At 40.8% G+C, this 16,757-nt stretch overlaps 1 protein-coding gene and 1 pseudogene across 1 annotated transcript in view; both read left to right on the forward strand.

Annotated features, from left to right (window-relative positions):
• LOC6045520 (cytochrome P450 315a1, mitochondrial) overlaps positions 1-16,757 on the forward strand; it is a 93,339-nt gene that overhangs the window by 44,401 nt on the left and 32,181 nt on the right. The gene's annotated exons all lie outside the window — the stretch shown is intronic.
• LOC119765494 lies at positions 8,211-10,175 on the forward strand (annotated as a pseudogene).

Consider the following 16,757-nt stretch of genomic DNA (forward strand, 5'->3'; position numbering starts at 1 on the left):
TTTCAAAAAGGCGTATGATTAGACTAGCGTATAATTTAATTAAATAAAACCTTTTGCCTCATGTTCGTTGCGAAAAATCATGCAAAAAAGATGAAAGATAATAGAGTGGAAAAAAAATTGGAAAAATTTTAGGAATTTTAAAAAAATTAAGTAATTTAAAAAATTTAAGAAATTTAAAAAAGTAAATAATTCAAGACATATGAGAAATTTAAGAAATTTAGGAAATTGAGGAAATTTAAATAATTAAAGAAATTTAAAATAATAAGTAATTTAAGGAATTAAAGGAATAAAAGAAATTTTAAATAAATTAAAGAAATTATAGAAATAATATAGAAATTATAAAAATTTTAGAAATTTTATAAATTCTAAAAATTTTAGAAATTTTAGAAAATTTAAACATTTTAGAAATTTTAAATTTTTTAGAAATTTAAAAAATTTAAGAAATTTAAGAAATTTAAGAAATTTTAGAAATTTAAAAAATTTTAGAAATTTCAGAAATTTTAGAAATTTAAAAAATTTTAGAAATTTAAAAAATTTTAGAAATTTAAAAAAAATTTAAGAAATTTAAAAAATTTAAGAAATTTAAGAAATTTAAGAAATTTAAGAAATTTAAGAAATTTAAGAAATTTAAGAAATTTAAGAAATTTAAGAAATTTAAGAAATTTAAGAAATTTAAGAAATTTAAGAAATTTAAGAAATTTAAGAAATTTAAGAAATTTAAGAAATTTAAGAAATTTAAGAAATTTAAGAAATTTAAGAAATTTAAGAAATTTAAGAAATTTAAGAAATTTAAGAAATTTAAGAAATTTAAGAAATTTAAGAAATTTAAGAAATTTAAGAAATTTAAGAAATTTAAGAAATTTAAGAAATTTAAGAAATTTAAAAATTTAAGAAATTTAAGAAATTTAAGAAATTTAAGAAATTTAAGAAATTTAAGAAATTTAAGAAATTTAAGAAATTTAAGAAATTTAAGAAATTTAAGAAATTTAAGAAATTTAAGAAATTTAAGAAATTTAAGAAATTTAAGAAATTTAAGAAATTTAAGAAATTTAAGGAATTGAAGAAATTTAAGAAATTTAAGAAATTTAAGAAATTTAAGAAATTTAAGAAATTTAAGAAATTTAAGAAATTTAAGAAATTTAAGAAATTTAAGAAATTTAAGAAATTTAAGAAATTTAAGAAATTTAAGAAATTTAAGAAATTTAAGAAATTTAAGAAATTTAAGAAATTTAAGAAATTTAAGAAATTTAAGAAATTTAAGAAATTTAAGAAATTTAAGAAATTTAAGAAATTTAAGAAATTTAAGAAATTTAAGAAATTTAAGAAATTTAAGAAATTTAAGAAATTTAAGAAATTTAAGAAATTTAAGAAATTTAAGAAATTTAAGAAATTTTAGAAATTTAAGAAATTTAAGAAATTTAAGAAATTTAAGAAATTTAAGAAATTTAAGAAATTTAAGAAATTTAAGAAATTTAAGAAATTTAAGAAATTTAAGAAATTTAAGAAATTTAAGAAATTTAAGAAATTTAAGAAATTTAAGAAATTTAAGAAATTTAAGAAATTTAAGAAATTTAAGAAATTTAAGAAATTTAAGAAATTTAAGAAATTTAAGAAATTTAAGAAATTTAAGAAATTTAAGAAATTTAAGAAATTTAAGAAATTTAAGAAATTTAAGAAATTTAAGAAATTTAAGAAATTTAAGATATTCAGGAAATTATAAATATAAAGAAATAAAAGGAATTTAAGAAATTAAAGAAAGTAAAGACATTTAGTATATTTTTTATATTTTAGAAATTATAAAATTTTAGAAAACTTTGAAATTTTAGAAAACATTGATTTTTTAAAAAAACTTAGTAAATTTATATGTTTAAGAAAATTTTAATTTTTTTTTGAAATTTTAGAAATTTTGGAATTTAAGAAATTTAATCAAAATCTAGGCAAGCCATCCGTCCAACGGTGCATGGAATCCTCCTGCAAAACAATGCCCAGAAATCCGTCCATCGGTGGACGGATTCCTCCTGCAAAACAATGCCCCGAAATCCATCCACCAGTGGAACATTTCCTCTTGTCAACTTGGCCAGGCAATCCGTCCATCGGTGCACGGAATCTTCCTGCAAAACAATGCCCAGAAATCGGTCCTCCTGCAAAACAAAACCCTGAAATCCGGCCACCGGTGGACCGATTCCTCCTGCAAAACAATGCCCCGAAATCCATCCACCGCTGGACAAGTTCCTCTTGTCAACTTGGCCAGGCAATCCGTCCACCGGTGAACGGAATCCTCCTGCAAAACAATGTCCAGAAATCCGGCCACCGGTGGACCGATTCCTCCTGCAAAACAATGCCCCGAAATCCATCCACCGCTGGACAAGTTCCTCTTGTCAACTTGGCCAGGCAATCCGTCCACCGGTGAACGGAATCCTCCTGCAAAACAATGTCCAGAAATCCGGCCACCGGTGGACCGATTCCTCCTGCAAAACAATGCCCCGAAATCCAACCACCGGTGGACGGATTCCTCCTGCAAAACAATGTCCAGAAGTCCGGCCACCGGTGGACCTATTCCTCCTGCAAAACAATGCTCCGAAATCCATCTACTGGTGGACAAGTTCCTCCTGTCAACTTGGCCAGGCAATCCGTCCACCGGTGGACGGATTTCTCCTGCAAAACAATGCCCTGAAATCCGTCCACCGGTGGACCGATTCCTCCTGCCAAAACAATGTCCAGATATCCGGCCACCGGTGGACGGATTCCTCCTGCAAAACAATGTCCAGAAATCCGGCCACCGGTGGACGGATTCTTCCTGCAAAACAATGTCCAGAAATCCGGCCACCGGTGGACCGATTCCTCCTGCAAAACAATGCTCCGAAATCCATCCACCGTTGGACAAGTCTTGTCAACTTGGCAATCCGTCCAACGGTGGACGGAATCCTCCTGCAAAACAATGTCCAGATATCCGGCCACCTGTGGATCAGTTCCTCTTGCTAACCTAGGCAAGCAATCCGTCCACCGGTGGCGGATTCCGCCTGCAAAACAATGGCCAGAAGATCAACTCCATTTCACCATGTAAAATCAGCTGTTTTGATTTTTGACAAGGTCTGGTTTGACAGATAGAATTTGTTTCGTCAAGTTTCATTCCCATCCCATACCAAGCGTTTCAAAGCGTTATTTAGGTTTGTGTCTAGGGTGCCGCTGAGGTAGCAAAAAGGCACTGGACGAGCATCGAGTTTCAATGCACGGACATTTTAGCAAAGCATGGTCCTGAGTATGGGAGCGTTCTTTTATTACGTAACGCGAAAAATCGGACTTTTAGACCCCCTCCCCCCCCCTCGTAACAAAATTTCCATACAAATTTCAAAAATTTTGTATTGAGCGTAACACGGCCTCCGACCCCCCCTCCCCCCCTACTGCGTTACGTAATAAAAGAACGCTCCCTATGCTTTCGATGTCGGTCGTCTGAAGATGCTCGTGCATCGAAAATGAAAAGTCGGAAAATCGCATTTTCGCAACTTTCCGGCGATGGGTATGTATTTGTTTGTGCTTATATTACCATAAAATATCAATCCAAACCATTTTGCGATTTAACCTGATTGATAAAAATGAGTTTTCGGCAAAATATGAGCACGAGCATCGAAAGCCGCTTTCGATGTCGGTCATCGAAAAATCCATGAAAATCCACCCTACCAGGCATGAGTCAGCGAGTGTTCACCAGTCGTTGCGGCCTTTCAGTGAGATCACAAGCCAGAAGGACCTTTCAGTGAGAGATCACAAGCCGTTGGTGTCTTCCGTTGAGCTCACAAGCCAGACAGGCCTTTCAGTGAGTGTTCACCAGTCGTTGTGGCCTTTCACTGAGTTCACAAGCCGGAAGGGCCTTTCAGTGAGAGCTCACAAGCCGTTGCTGAATCGTTGCGGCCTATTCAGTGAGTTCACAAGCCGGAAGGGCCTTTCAGTGAGAGCTCACAAGCCGTTGCTGAATCGTTGCGGCCTATTCAGTGAGTTCACAAGCCGGAAGGGCCTTTCAGTGAGAGCTCACAAGCCGTTGTAGAATCGTTGCGGCCTATGCAGTGAGTTCACAAGCCGGAAGGGCCTTTCAGTGAGAGCTCACAAGCCGTTGCTGAATCGTTGCGGCCTATTCAGTGAGTTCACAAGCCGGAAGGGCCTTTCAGTGAGAGCTCACAAGCCGTTGCTGAATCGTTGCGGCCTATTCAGTGAGTTTACACGCCGGAAGGGCATTCAGTGAGAGCTCACAAGCCGTTGTTGAAGTCGTTGCGGCCTATTCAGTGAGTTAACAAGCCGGAAGGGCCTTTCAGTGAGAGCTCACATGCCGTTGCTGAATCGGTGCGGCCTATTCAGTGAGTTCACAAGCCGGAAGGGCCTTTCAGTGAGAGCCCACAAGCCGTTGTTGAATCGTTGCGGCCCATTCAGTGAGTTCACAAGCCGGAGGGCCTTTCAGTGAGAGCTCACAAGCCGTTGTTGAAGTCGTTGCGGCCTATTCAGTGAGTTCACAAGCCGGAAGGGCCTTTCAGTGAGAGCTCACAAGCCGTTGTTGAAGTCGTTGCGGCCTATTCAGTGAGTTCACAAGCCGGAAGGGCCTTCCAGTGAGAGCTCACAAGCCGTTGCTATCTTCTCCAAACCGTTGCTTGGACATGCACTTACAAACCCTTCCCCCACAGGTCTTACTGAAGATATTCACAAGCCAGTCTACGCCAGACATGATAGAACATTCACACACCTCCTCTTCCATAGGCCTTCCAGTGATGCTATCTCTACCTCTGGAATGAGTTACATTTACAAGCCATTTCCTTCTTTTCCCCGAAAAAGATAGGAAAAAAAACTTCGACCGCTTTTTACACAGCCCACATTTCAATCTTCTGAATTTAGCGGTATTTAGTTACCGAGAGCTTAAATTACTAAGCAGAAGGGACATCTTGTTCTTGATTTTTCCTTAAACTTTAAGTTGTGGTTACGCACGACCAAACTTTTTTCAAAATATGAGCAAAAGTCAATTAAATCACTAATTGGGATCTGCAGACAAAGTCATAGATATTGTACAGATATTGAAAATCTGGCATCACTTCCAAAAGTGTCAACATAAATTTTCTTTCTCTTTCTCAGTTCAACTTTTTTCAGTCTCCCGTTCTTTTTTCTCACCACAGCAAAACAAACCATGCTAATGGTGCAGAAATCAAAAATTTCAGCCAAAAGTCCACGTTCTCCGCGCGACAGACAAACCAAATTTCCATTTTGAGCAGCATCCGGCCGATCCTCCTCCACAACCGAAAATCAACTCACCGATTTCCTTTTTTTTTACTTCACTCACCTGTCACTTAACGCGCTTGGCGTGCACAGAAAACGAAAAAAAACACTAGAGCTAAGCGAAAACAACAAACGCTCTCCTGGCAGGATTCGCCATTGTGTGGACCCTAGCTCCCACGGGTCAGGACTCCGAGCGTTGCCGAGATGCCACCAGACTGAATGACTGCTGAATAGGAACTGAGGCCGTGCTGCCGTGCGCTGACAGCTGTGTGTGTTGACGTGCGGATACAGGGGGTTGATGCCCGTGCACGCATATTGCGAACCATAGACAGGGGGGTGCTATACGGGCCCACACAAAAACTTAAGTTTTTGGACTCTCCCAGGCGGATTTATGTCGGAAAAATCGCATTTTTTCGAAACTTTTTTCAGAAACGCTCATTTAATTTAGGGTAGCCTATTTTTCCCAGTAAAACCAATACATGCAGCTTGTAGGAAATTTCATGGCGAACATTTTGCCCTCTGAGAAAATGCAATTTCGACACTCCAGAGCCGAGATATTTGAGTTTTAGTGAGAAAAAAAGTGCCAATTTTCATAATTTCTCGGAATTCAGAAGCAAGGCCTACTAATTACACGATGTTGCAAGCATGTGTCGCAAAGGTCAAGGTATGCTTTCTTTATAGTAATTTTGGCCGCTGAATCCGAATCTGAAATCAAATTTCGTGTAAACAGTGATGTTTTGGAGCTACACCCTTTTGCAATGTTATTTGCGTGTTTAAATCGCTGCAATTTAAATAGCTTGCAAGTTCAGTCATACTTTTTCCTCGGTTTTCGTACCATTTTGATTGTTATCTTACTCACAGAGCTTTTTAATGTTTTTTTTTACGTTTTGATTATCTTAAGCAATTCGAAAAATCGCATATTGTTATTTGGCGGGGGCTAAGGGACTATCCATAAACCACGTGGACTCATTTTTAAAATCTCAGACCCTCCCCCAATTTCCATACGAAACAAATCTTATTGATATGGAGCGTGGACAATCGCTGAACCCCCTCCCGTCTTCCAAAGTGTCCACGTGGTTTATGAATGGTCCCTTACTAGAATTAAGGATTGATTAATGAAAGAGAAAACTAAAAATTCTGAAGCATTTTTTGATGGATGTAACACATATTTTTTATGAAAAAAAGTTCGGAAATGTCTTCCAGAACTTATTTTAATGCAATTTTCCAAACAAATTCATCCAAATGCAGCCACTTTTCCTTAAAATTTTCTCTGATATTGACATAGGACTATGTCTCTACTTACTATATTGGGGGGCCAGTTCAGAAATTCGATCCAAAGCGTCACTTTTAAGAGGTTAAAAAAGGGGACATTTTGAACGCTTATATCTTTTTTCCCTGTGAATCAATCCAGACGGTTGGACCACCAATCGAAAGAGGAAGACTTCAGCTATCGTTTAACTACATAGATAGTTTGACTAAACATAGTTAAAGCACTTAAAACATGCAATCAAAATGAGTAATTTTTCAGTACAAATCGGACAGATGACCAATCAGAGCGAGCGTATGCATTCGAGGCCGCGCCCCTTTGTGCCGTTCTCCGGCTGTGCCGCTATTTAAGCAGAAAATTTCGCAAAAGCAAGTCACTTTGGAACGAGCACTCGAACTGTGCACGTCGGGCCGGCGCGGAGCAGCAGCAGCAGTAGTTAATAGAAGAAGAGGACCAGCAACCAGAAAGAAGAACCACCAGCAGCAGAAGGAGGAAATTCGAGCGAAGCGGACCGCGTTGAAGCCACTATGATGCGGCGGTTCTCATGAAAATTTCGAATTGGTGGTGGAAAAAACCTGGAGTGGCCGGTACCCTCGAAACAGGTTCCCCCGGAGCTCGGGGGAACATTTATAGAACCATACGAGTTGTGGCATTATGGGTATCAAAATTCATGGATTTTGGTACTGAACATAATAATGGCCATTTCTACAGTAGTGGCCACACCCTGGAGTGGCCGGTGCCCTCAAAGCAGGTTCCCCCGGGCCCGGAGGACTTTTTACAGAACCATACGAGTTGTGGCAACATTGGTATCAAAATTCATGGTTTTGATACTGGACATAAAAATGGCCCTTTCGACAGTGTTGGCCACAACCTGGAGTGGCCGGTGATCTCAAAGCAGGTTCCCCCGGAGCCTGGTGGGCTTTTTACAGAACCATACGAGTTGTGGCTGTATAGGTATCAAAATTCATGTTTTTTGATACTGAACATGCCAATGGCTATTCGACAGTGGTGGCCACAACCTGGAGTGGCCGCAGCCCTCAAAGAACGTTCCCCCGGGGCCTGGGGGGACATTTACAGAACCATACGAGTTGTGGCAATATGGGTATCAAAATTCATGGTTTTTGATAATGTACATGAAAATTTACATTCCGACAGTGTTGGCCACAACCTGGAGTTGCCGGTGCCCTCATGGAAGGTTCACCTTGGGAGAACATTTATGATAATTTTGCCGACAAATCTTTGAAACAAAATAAAATAATCTTATTCCAGATTTCACTAGCAATCCAAAAACTCATTCAAATTGTTTGGTCCTATGTCTTTCGGTTATGTCTCTGACATACCATCTTGAACTTTTCTTTTTTATAAATCAATATTAACTTAAGCCCCCGCCAAATAAAAATATGCGATTTCTGAATTGCTAAACACATTGTTAAACGTAACGAACGTAAACAAACATTAAACATAAAGAGTTCTGTGAGAAAAATAACAATCAAAGTGGTACGAAAACCGAGGAAAAGGTATGACCGAACTTGCAAGCTATTTAAATTGCAGCGATTTAAACACGCAAATAACATTGTAAAGGGGTGTAGCTCCAAAACATCACTGTTTACACGAAATTTGATTTCAGATTCGGATTCAGCGGCCAAAATTACTATAAAGAAAGCATACCCTGACCTTTGCGACACATGCTTCACAGCAAAAAAGGTAGTAAAATGCCTGCATGTAAAAAGGGGTTGTGTAATTATTTTTGTGTAATATTAAGCAGTTTGCATTGAACCCCTCTGCTCAATTTTCCTAACACCATTTACACCCAAAATGTGTAATATTAAACACATTTCTGTTCAATATTACTTTCCCGTGTTGTTTGCGAAGCAGCTGTCAAAATGTCAAAACAGTCGAGAACGCAAAAGATTTTAGTCAAAACATCTAAATGATGCATTAAATTATTTTTTGAAAAACGATCGCTAGAGAGGCCAATATTCAATCTCGGAACGGACCGGAACGGGAATGTTCACCCTGGTGTACAGGTAAGTGTTTTCACTGCTTAAAGGACCTCCGTTGTTTTGAAACTTTCCAGCCATCTCATCAGTGTAAAATGTTTTTTTTCAGTCCTCGGGCGCCTCCTAGAACTATCCTGTCGTCGTCATCTTCGTTGCATTAAATGCCGAAGTCTTTCCGGATGGGTGCCGTGCGGGTGGCATCACAGGTTCCGGCCACAGGTAAGTTGGTTTGTAGCAAGGATTGACATTTTGCAAATGAATTGTTTTTTACTACAGGGTCTTCTGCTGAGTGGCCATTAAGACAGATCGGTGACATTCTGATCGAGAGCATATCACCAATCGAAGCAAACCATTTGGTAGAGCGTGCCGAAAAAAAAGAACAACACGGCGGAGAAATTCACGATTCGGGAAATAAGTTCCGCCCAACGTCAGAACTAAGGCTGGGCTAGCGGAAACACTTCGTTTTACTTGCGATTTTGCTACGAACCGTACTACAAGAGCCACCACCTGAAGCGAAAATATCCACCGATCAGTTGCACCAGCTGCAGAAGCTGATAACCGCAAGCGGGCCGATTGATTTGACCAAGATTTACAAGACGGGCCTGTTCCAGATTCGGCCGGACTAGTTGCATCACGGTGTCTAGCTGACGGAAGAGGGAGCAGATAAGTTCCGATCTAAGCTCAACATCATAGTCCAGCATGCGCCGGAACTGGTCATTGCGACCATCGATCGCAACAGTGGTGTCATCCGGACCGCCTATTACGATTCGCACAGTTTGTTTGCGGTGGTGAATCCCCGCAAGTGGTTCAAAACGAGCGTTCCGATTCCGAGGAGGATGTGCCACCGCAGGTGATCGATCGCGATTACTATACGGACACGAAGAATAGGGGTTATCTTGCGGATCCGGAGTAAATGAGTAAGGACAGGCTGGTGCTGGGGCAAAAGCACGGCCAAGAGCTGGCTAAGATTGATGAAGATCGGGAACGCTTGTTCTGTACCGGGAATCAACGCCTGTTGCCGAGGACATTAACCGGTTCGCAAAAGCCAGCTCGCCGTTCGTGGACAAACACAACTCGACATTCTAAATCCGCACGGGAGGCGGTTCGAACCGGATGTTTGCCGGGGCTGTCGCTTCCATCGATCCCATGATGTCCACGGTGGGACTAGCAATCGCGCTCGTTCGACACACTCTTAGGAAGGTCCATCAGCTGCCAGTGGCGAATGATCCCGCCCCAGATTTGAACCAGTAGGACGACCTGCCGCAACACATCGTGTACACTAGTCCAAAATATATGAAAGTTAACGGTTTCCTGCTGAACACTGCCGGACTGTCTCCGTTGGGACCACATCAGGAAAATCAAACTTCGATCATTTTGAACCAACGCGCACTGGAAACAGAACGCCGGCGTTGTGTGACTTCTAGGAGAATCCCCAGCTTACTATTTCGGTGGTTCCGTTGGGTACAGGTTCTTCAACGACGACAACGCTCCCCCGGTCACGTTTGGTCCAGCGAACCGCTCGCCGCCAGCAAACACAACACATCCTCCAGAAGGCCTGGCAGGCTGGGAACGACGCAAGCGGACGCATCTGCTGCAGCGAACCGACAAACTGCTCCAAGAGCTGCGCAACCTGGACAACCAAAAGTGTCGCGAAATGCACAAAACCGTAATTTATGTGGCCAATGGGCAAGAAGACAAGAACAGCATCCTGATGAATTCTTGCGGCAGCATCACGTACGAGATGTTTGTATCGCTAGGTTGGGAGGTCGAGCTGATGTCGTACAACGGGCGGTTGTCCGCGGTAGGGTGGTGGCTAAATTGCACCGTACTTACACCACTTCGACAAGCGGATTATAGATCTTTGTTTTACTTTGCAGTTACGTGGAGCACATCTTCGAGGAGTTTACGGCCCGCATTTTCAGACCCACAGCCCTGCCGGATCTACGACCGGAAGTGTCCCGCTGGCGGCCGCACTCATCGATCATCACAGCCGGAAATCCTCTAAGAGTGAGTTTTTTGTGAATTGATATCTCAATCAGCACAAAATATACTTTTAAGCAGTCGAGAAAGAATCCAGTTCCGATAGCAGTAGATAATAACGACCAGCAACCTTGGCTGCAGCTAGTTTTTGATCGCCACCGGAATAGACAAACAAGTGACTTGCCATAAATCAGATTTAAAAAAAAACTTTGTTTATGTTTAGATTGACATTTCTAGCAGAATGACCAATTCGATATCTATCCCTGAGCTCAAAATGGGCATTGTGTAATATTACACGATTTTTTGAGTACATTCATAGATGTAATTTTAAGTGATTTTTTTCACAAAGGTGATGTGCATGCTTTTGCATGCGATTTTACCATCGGATTTTTTGCTGTGTTGCAACATCGTGTAATTAGTAGGCCTTGCTTCTGAATTCTGAGAAATTTTGAAAATTGGCACTTTTTTTCTCACTAAAACTCAAATATCTCAGCTCTGAAGTGTTGAAATTGCATTTTCTCAGAGGGAAAAATGTTCGCCATGAAATTATGAACTACAAGCTGCATGTATTGGTTTTACTGGGAAAAATAGGCTACCCTAAATTAAATGAGCATTTCTGAAAAAAGTTTCGAAAAATGCGATTTTTTGACATAAATCCGCCTGGAAGAATCCAAAAACTTAGGTTTTGGTCCAATATTGATAGTGCATTTTAATTTATGGACAAAAACCTATCGTTTGAAGATAATACACTGATCGAAATAGTTTTTGTATTGATTCCAAGCGATTTTAGAAAATTTGTTCAAAAAAGTGACTTTTTTCAGTAAATTGACTAGGGGGTGCGAGAAAGTATTTTATTATTTTTTCTTGTCTAAGAAAACATTGTTCCTAACATCATAATCTATCATTTAATCATTGTTATCTGAGCATTCGTTGGTGAAGGTTGTCTGAATCAACATGACTCGTCGCGTCCCGGCGCAAAACGCCGGCAATATTGCCCTACCTGCGGCTCAAGCAGGCAAAAAGTGGGAATTTCCAAAGGAAGGTTGAGGCCTCAACTGATGGCCAAAAACCGGGGATTTCCAAAAGGAAGGTGCTTTTGGAAGTGACATCGAACAGCAAAAAGACGAAAAAGAGCGACGGTACTGTACCGATGGATGAGGAGGAGGAGAACTCTTCGTCGCACGAGGAGCAGCTATTGAAGAACAACAAGTTTGCTGGACTGCCTGACGAGGACCAGGTAGCGGAAGCAAAGGAGAATGAAGTGAAACAGCGAAAGGAGAAACTGCCTCCTATTTATGTGAGGCAATCAGCAGCAACGATCGACTTTCGTGCGGGGCTGGTTGAACTCATCAAGTCTGGGAAAGTCCTAGGCAACATTCGTCTGTGTCAGGACGGATTTAAGGTGCTGGTGCAATCCAGGCAGCACTATCAACTGGTCAAGGATTACTTGACCGAAAACGAGGCGGAGTACTTTACCCATGATGTCGCCATGGATAAGCCGTACAAAATCGTCGTCAGAGGTCTGTACGACATGCCAGTGGAGGAATTGGCTGCCGAGCTAAAAGTTTTGAAACTGGATGTGTTGGCCGTGCACAAAATGAGCCAACGCAACAAAGACATCAAGTATCGTGACCAGCTCTACCTGCTGCATTTGGCTAAGGGATCGACGACGCTTCCTGAGCTGAAGGCAATCCGAGCGGTTTTCAACATTATCGTGTCGTGGGAGCGATACCGACCAGTGCACTGTGACGTCACACAATGCTACAACTGCCTGGGCTTCGGGCACGGAGGTAAGAACTGCCACCTAAAGCGTCGTTGCGCCAAATGTGGTACCGATGCGCACATCACATCCCAGTGCATCCAAGATTCGCTGGTGAAGTGCCTCAACTGCAACGGTGAGCACTCGTCAACCGACCGAAAGTGCCCTAAGAGAGCTGAGTTCGTGAAAATTCGGCAGCAAGCATCGACGAAGAATCAGCCTCAGCGTCGAAGAACTCCTCCAGCCCTGGTGGAGCAAAATTTTCCACCTCTTCAACCGCGACACCAGGTCCCGAACTTGGCACCGTTGCCGTTGGATCCCAGGAAGAGAGCTGAGATGAATCATCCGCGGCCGGGTTCCAGCCAGGAGCCGAGACCGTCACCACCGGGCTTCAGCCAGGAGCCAAGACCAACCCAAGAACCAGCAGTTGAGGAAAATGGTAATGATCTTTACACCTCAACCGAACTCCTCAATATTTTCAAACAGATGTCCGCTGCACTGCGTGGATGCAAAACCAAGACCCAGCAGATTGAAGTGCTGACCTCGTTCGTCATCCAGTATGGATCGTAGGTCCCTCAAGCTGCTGAATTGGAACGCTTGCTCCATTAGGAGGAAGAACTTAGAGCTGGTGGATTTTCTTTGCGAGAAGGAGATCGACGTAGCTGCCATCACGGAAACTCATCTGAAGCCCGGTGAAAAAGTTTATTTGCAAAACTACAAGATCGCGACGCAGCTCGATAGGACCACCTCTGAAGGAGGAGGTGTGCTTGTCGCTGTTCATCGTGATCTCAAGCCACGCCGGCTGCCACACTTCAAGCTGGACATCATCGAGGCTGTTGGGGTGGAAATTCCCACTTCGGTTGGCCCAGTACTCTTCATTGCTGCATACTGCCCACGTCAGGTGAATTCCAGAGATGGTTCAGCAGCAAAACTGAAGGGCGATATTCAGAAGCTGACACGGCGGAGCGCAAAGTACATCATCGCTGGTGACCTCAACGCGAAGCATGAAGTTAGGGGCAACAGCAGGAGGAATCGGAACGGAGTGATTCTGCACAACGACCTGCAAAACGGATACTACAACGTTGTGAGTCCTGATCGTCCAACGAGGGTGGCCCGGTCTGGGAATCACTCAATCATCGACTTCTTCATTACCAATATGGCTGAGAACGTGGCTCATCCTGAGGTGTTTGAAGAGTTGAGTTCTGATCACTATCCGGTGGTTGTGGAGGTTGGAGCTTCCGTTACTCCGCAGCGGCAACCAACCCGGAAAGATTACCGCAACGTTGACTGGCAGCAGTTTCAGCAAGTGGTAGACAGCAACATCGACTATGATCAACATCCTGAAACTTCTGCTGATATTGATCGTTCGCTGGATGTGATCCAGCAGGCTATCAACCAAGCAGAGGCTGCCAACGTTCGGGAGGTTCCTGTTAATTTTAAGGTAACTGATATTGACGTAGATACTAAACACTTGATTAGACTTAGGAATGTTTATAGGAGACAATATCAACGGACTGGGGACTACGACAAAAAGATTTCAGTTAATCAATAAATCAAGAATTTTCAAAACATGTAAGCCAGCTTGGGAATTATTCAAAACCATTTTGGAAACTTTCAAAAGTTCTTAAAAACAAACCAAAGCCTATTCCTCCTCTTATTGTTGAGGATTCTCGTTTGATTACATCCGAGGAAAAGGCAAATGCACTTGGGCTTCATTTTGTTAGTTCTCATAATCTTGGCGCTTCCATGACTAGCCGTAAAGAAACATCAGTTGCCAATAGTATTTCAACAATCAATGACTCTACCTTTGAATTTCCTGCAGATTCCCATGTTTCTGGTGAGGAAGTCAAAATTGCAGTAAAACAAATGAAAAATATGAAAGCTCCTGGCTTTGATAACATTTTAATCTGGTGTTGAAAAACAGAGTGATCAGTTCTTTCAACATCTAGCCAATATTTTCAATAAATGTTTGCAACTTGGTTACTTCCCCACCAATTAGAAGCTGGGCAAAGTCATACCAATTTTGAAGCCTCAGAAAGATCCAACATCGCCAACAAGTTATCGTCCCATTAGTCTTTTGAGTAGTCTGTCCAAACTCTTTGAGAAAGTCATCTATTCAAGGCTTTTGGATTTTGCCAATGATAATAATATAATTTTGAATGAGCAGTTTGGCTTCCGAAAGGGGCATAATACTGCTCAGTCTAAATCAACTGCTATGGCTTTGTTGGATGTTGAGAAGGCTTTTGACAATGTTTGGCATGATGGTTTGATACATAAACTGTATTTGTACGGTTTTCCAATGTATCTTATCAAAATTATCCAGCACTATCTTTCGGAGAGATCGTTCAGGGTTTTTCTGAATGGGATTGCTTCTGGATTATTCAACATTGATGCTGGGGTTCCCCAAGGAAGTATTCTTGGCCCACTTCTGTACAATATTTTTACATCTGACTTGCCTACTCTTCCTGTAATGGTGTGTTGTCACTTTTTGCTGATGACACTGCCGTTATTTATAAGGGTAAAATAACCAGATATTTAGTTGGCCGTCTTCAGAAGGGTCTTGACGTTCTTTCCGAATACTTTGGCGACTGGAAAATTCGCATAAATGCAGCCAAAACTCAAACCATCATTTTTCCACTTTCCAAATCGTCCCGATTTGTCCCAAAGGATGATGTTTTGATTAAAATGAATGATGTTTCAATACCCTGGTCAAAGGAAGTTGTCTATTTAGGTCTCATACTTGACTCGAAACTATTGTTTCGGCAGCATGTAGATAAAATATTGAACAAGTGCAGCATTCTCATCAGGTGTTTGTATCCTTTAATTAACAGAAAATCAAAGCTATCTTTGAAAAATAAGCTAGCAGTTTACAAACAAATAATTTACCCCGTTATTGAGTATGCAGTACCTGTTTGGGAGTGTTGCGCTAGAACTCATAAATTGAAGCTCCAGCGTGTCCAAAACAAGGTACTCAAAATGGTTTTGAATGTTCCTGGCTGGACAAGATCAAGTGAGGTGCATGAATTAGCAGAAGTAAAATGTTGGATCAGAAGAACCAAGAAAAGTGTTTGAAATTCAGGGAAAAATGTGCTATTTCTGAATACCCCTTGATTCAAGGATTGGTTTAGTTTATTGTAAGTTTAAGTTAGTTTTAGGTTAGGTTATGTTTTCTTAACAATTTTTTTCCTCGTTGTACCTAGTGTTACAAAAATGATAAATCATATACTTTTAAAGTTATGAAAATGAACAGTGTTTAAATCACGAAAAGCAAACTAAAGCTGAAGAGCCACAGCTGACCACTTATTATGTAAACCAAATGTAATTATTATAAGAAAGATTCAATAAAGTATATTTAATTCAAAAAAAAAAATCATTTAAGAAGTGAACACCTGAAATTTCTCGACATGACCTCAAACTGGGACAGGCTAATGTATACCTATCGACTCAGAATCAAATTCTGAGCAAATGTCTGTGTGTGTGGTGGGATGTTGATCAAAAAATTTTCACTCGATTATCTCAACATTGGCTTAGCCGATTTTGTCCGTTTTGGCGTCATTCGATCCGTCTTGGGTCGCTTTTAAAAATTATGCAGTTTAGTTAAGTACTTCAAAAGTTATGCTGAAAAACGATTTTAACAAAGGTCCGGAAGATTGTAAAAAGGGTGGTTTTTGTAAGAAAACCCAGCATGTTATACATTTTTAGAAAGGTATTTAAAAGATCTTTCCAACGCGTCCAAGACATTGAAGGTCTGACAGCCCTATCAAAAGTTATTAGCACTTAAGTGTTATTTATGTACTTTTTGGAAGCCGGATCTCAGATATCATGATGAAAACGTTGTCCGGAACTATCATGCGACCTGTCGTTGGGTAGGTAATCGAAAGACCTTTCCAACGTGTTCAAAATATTAAAGATCTGCCAACCCTATCAAAAGTTATAAGCACTTAAGTGTTATTTATACACTTTTGGAGGCCAGATCTCAGATATTTTGATGAAAACGTTGTCCAAATATATCATGCGACCTATCTTTGGATAGGTAATTAAAAAGCCTTTCCAACGGGCACAAATTGAATTGGAGATTTGACTACTCTATCATAAGTTGTCAGCACATAAGTGCCCTGAAATATGAAGATCTGACTACCCAATCTGAATGAATGAATGAATAATGAGTCAAATTGATAGAACACTTAAAGGTCCGCCCTATTTTGGATAGCATTACCTTTTAAATGTGAGGAAGGCACCAACCACCTAAGGGTGGATTCAGTAACGTTTTTTTTTAAATACATTTTCCCGATTTTTTCCATACAAACTTCACCCCCGAGTATCAATGGGTAAATGTTTACCGATTTTGCTCATATTTGGCCAAGAGTTCTAGCAAGGAACAAAGAACAATAATCAGCTTGTGGAGCGAGGTTTTGGAAGAAGTCCCATAATCTGGGCACTCTACTCGCACTCGGCACTCTACTCGTATATCAGCAATTCCATTTCAAAAGAGCCTAAACCG

Source organism: Culex quinquefasciatus, chromosome 1 (assembly GCF_015732765.1).
Source record: "Culex quinquefasciatus strain JHB chromosome 1, VPISU_Cqui_1.0_pri_paternal, whole genome shotgun sequence".
Lineage (NCBI taxonomy): Eukaryota > Metazoa > Arthropoda > Insecta > Diptera > Culicidae > Culex > Culex quinquefasciatus.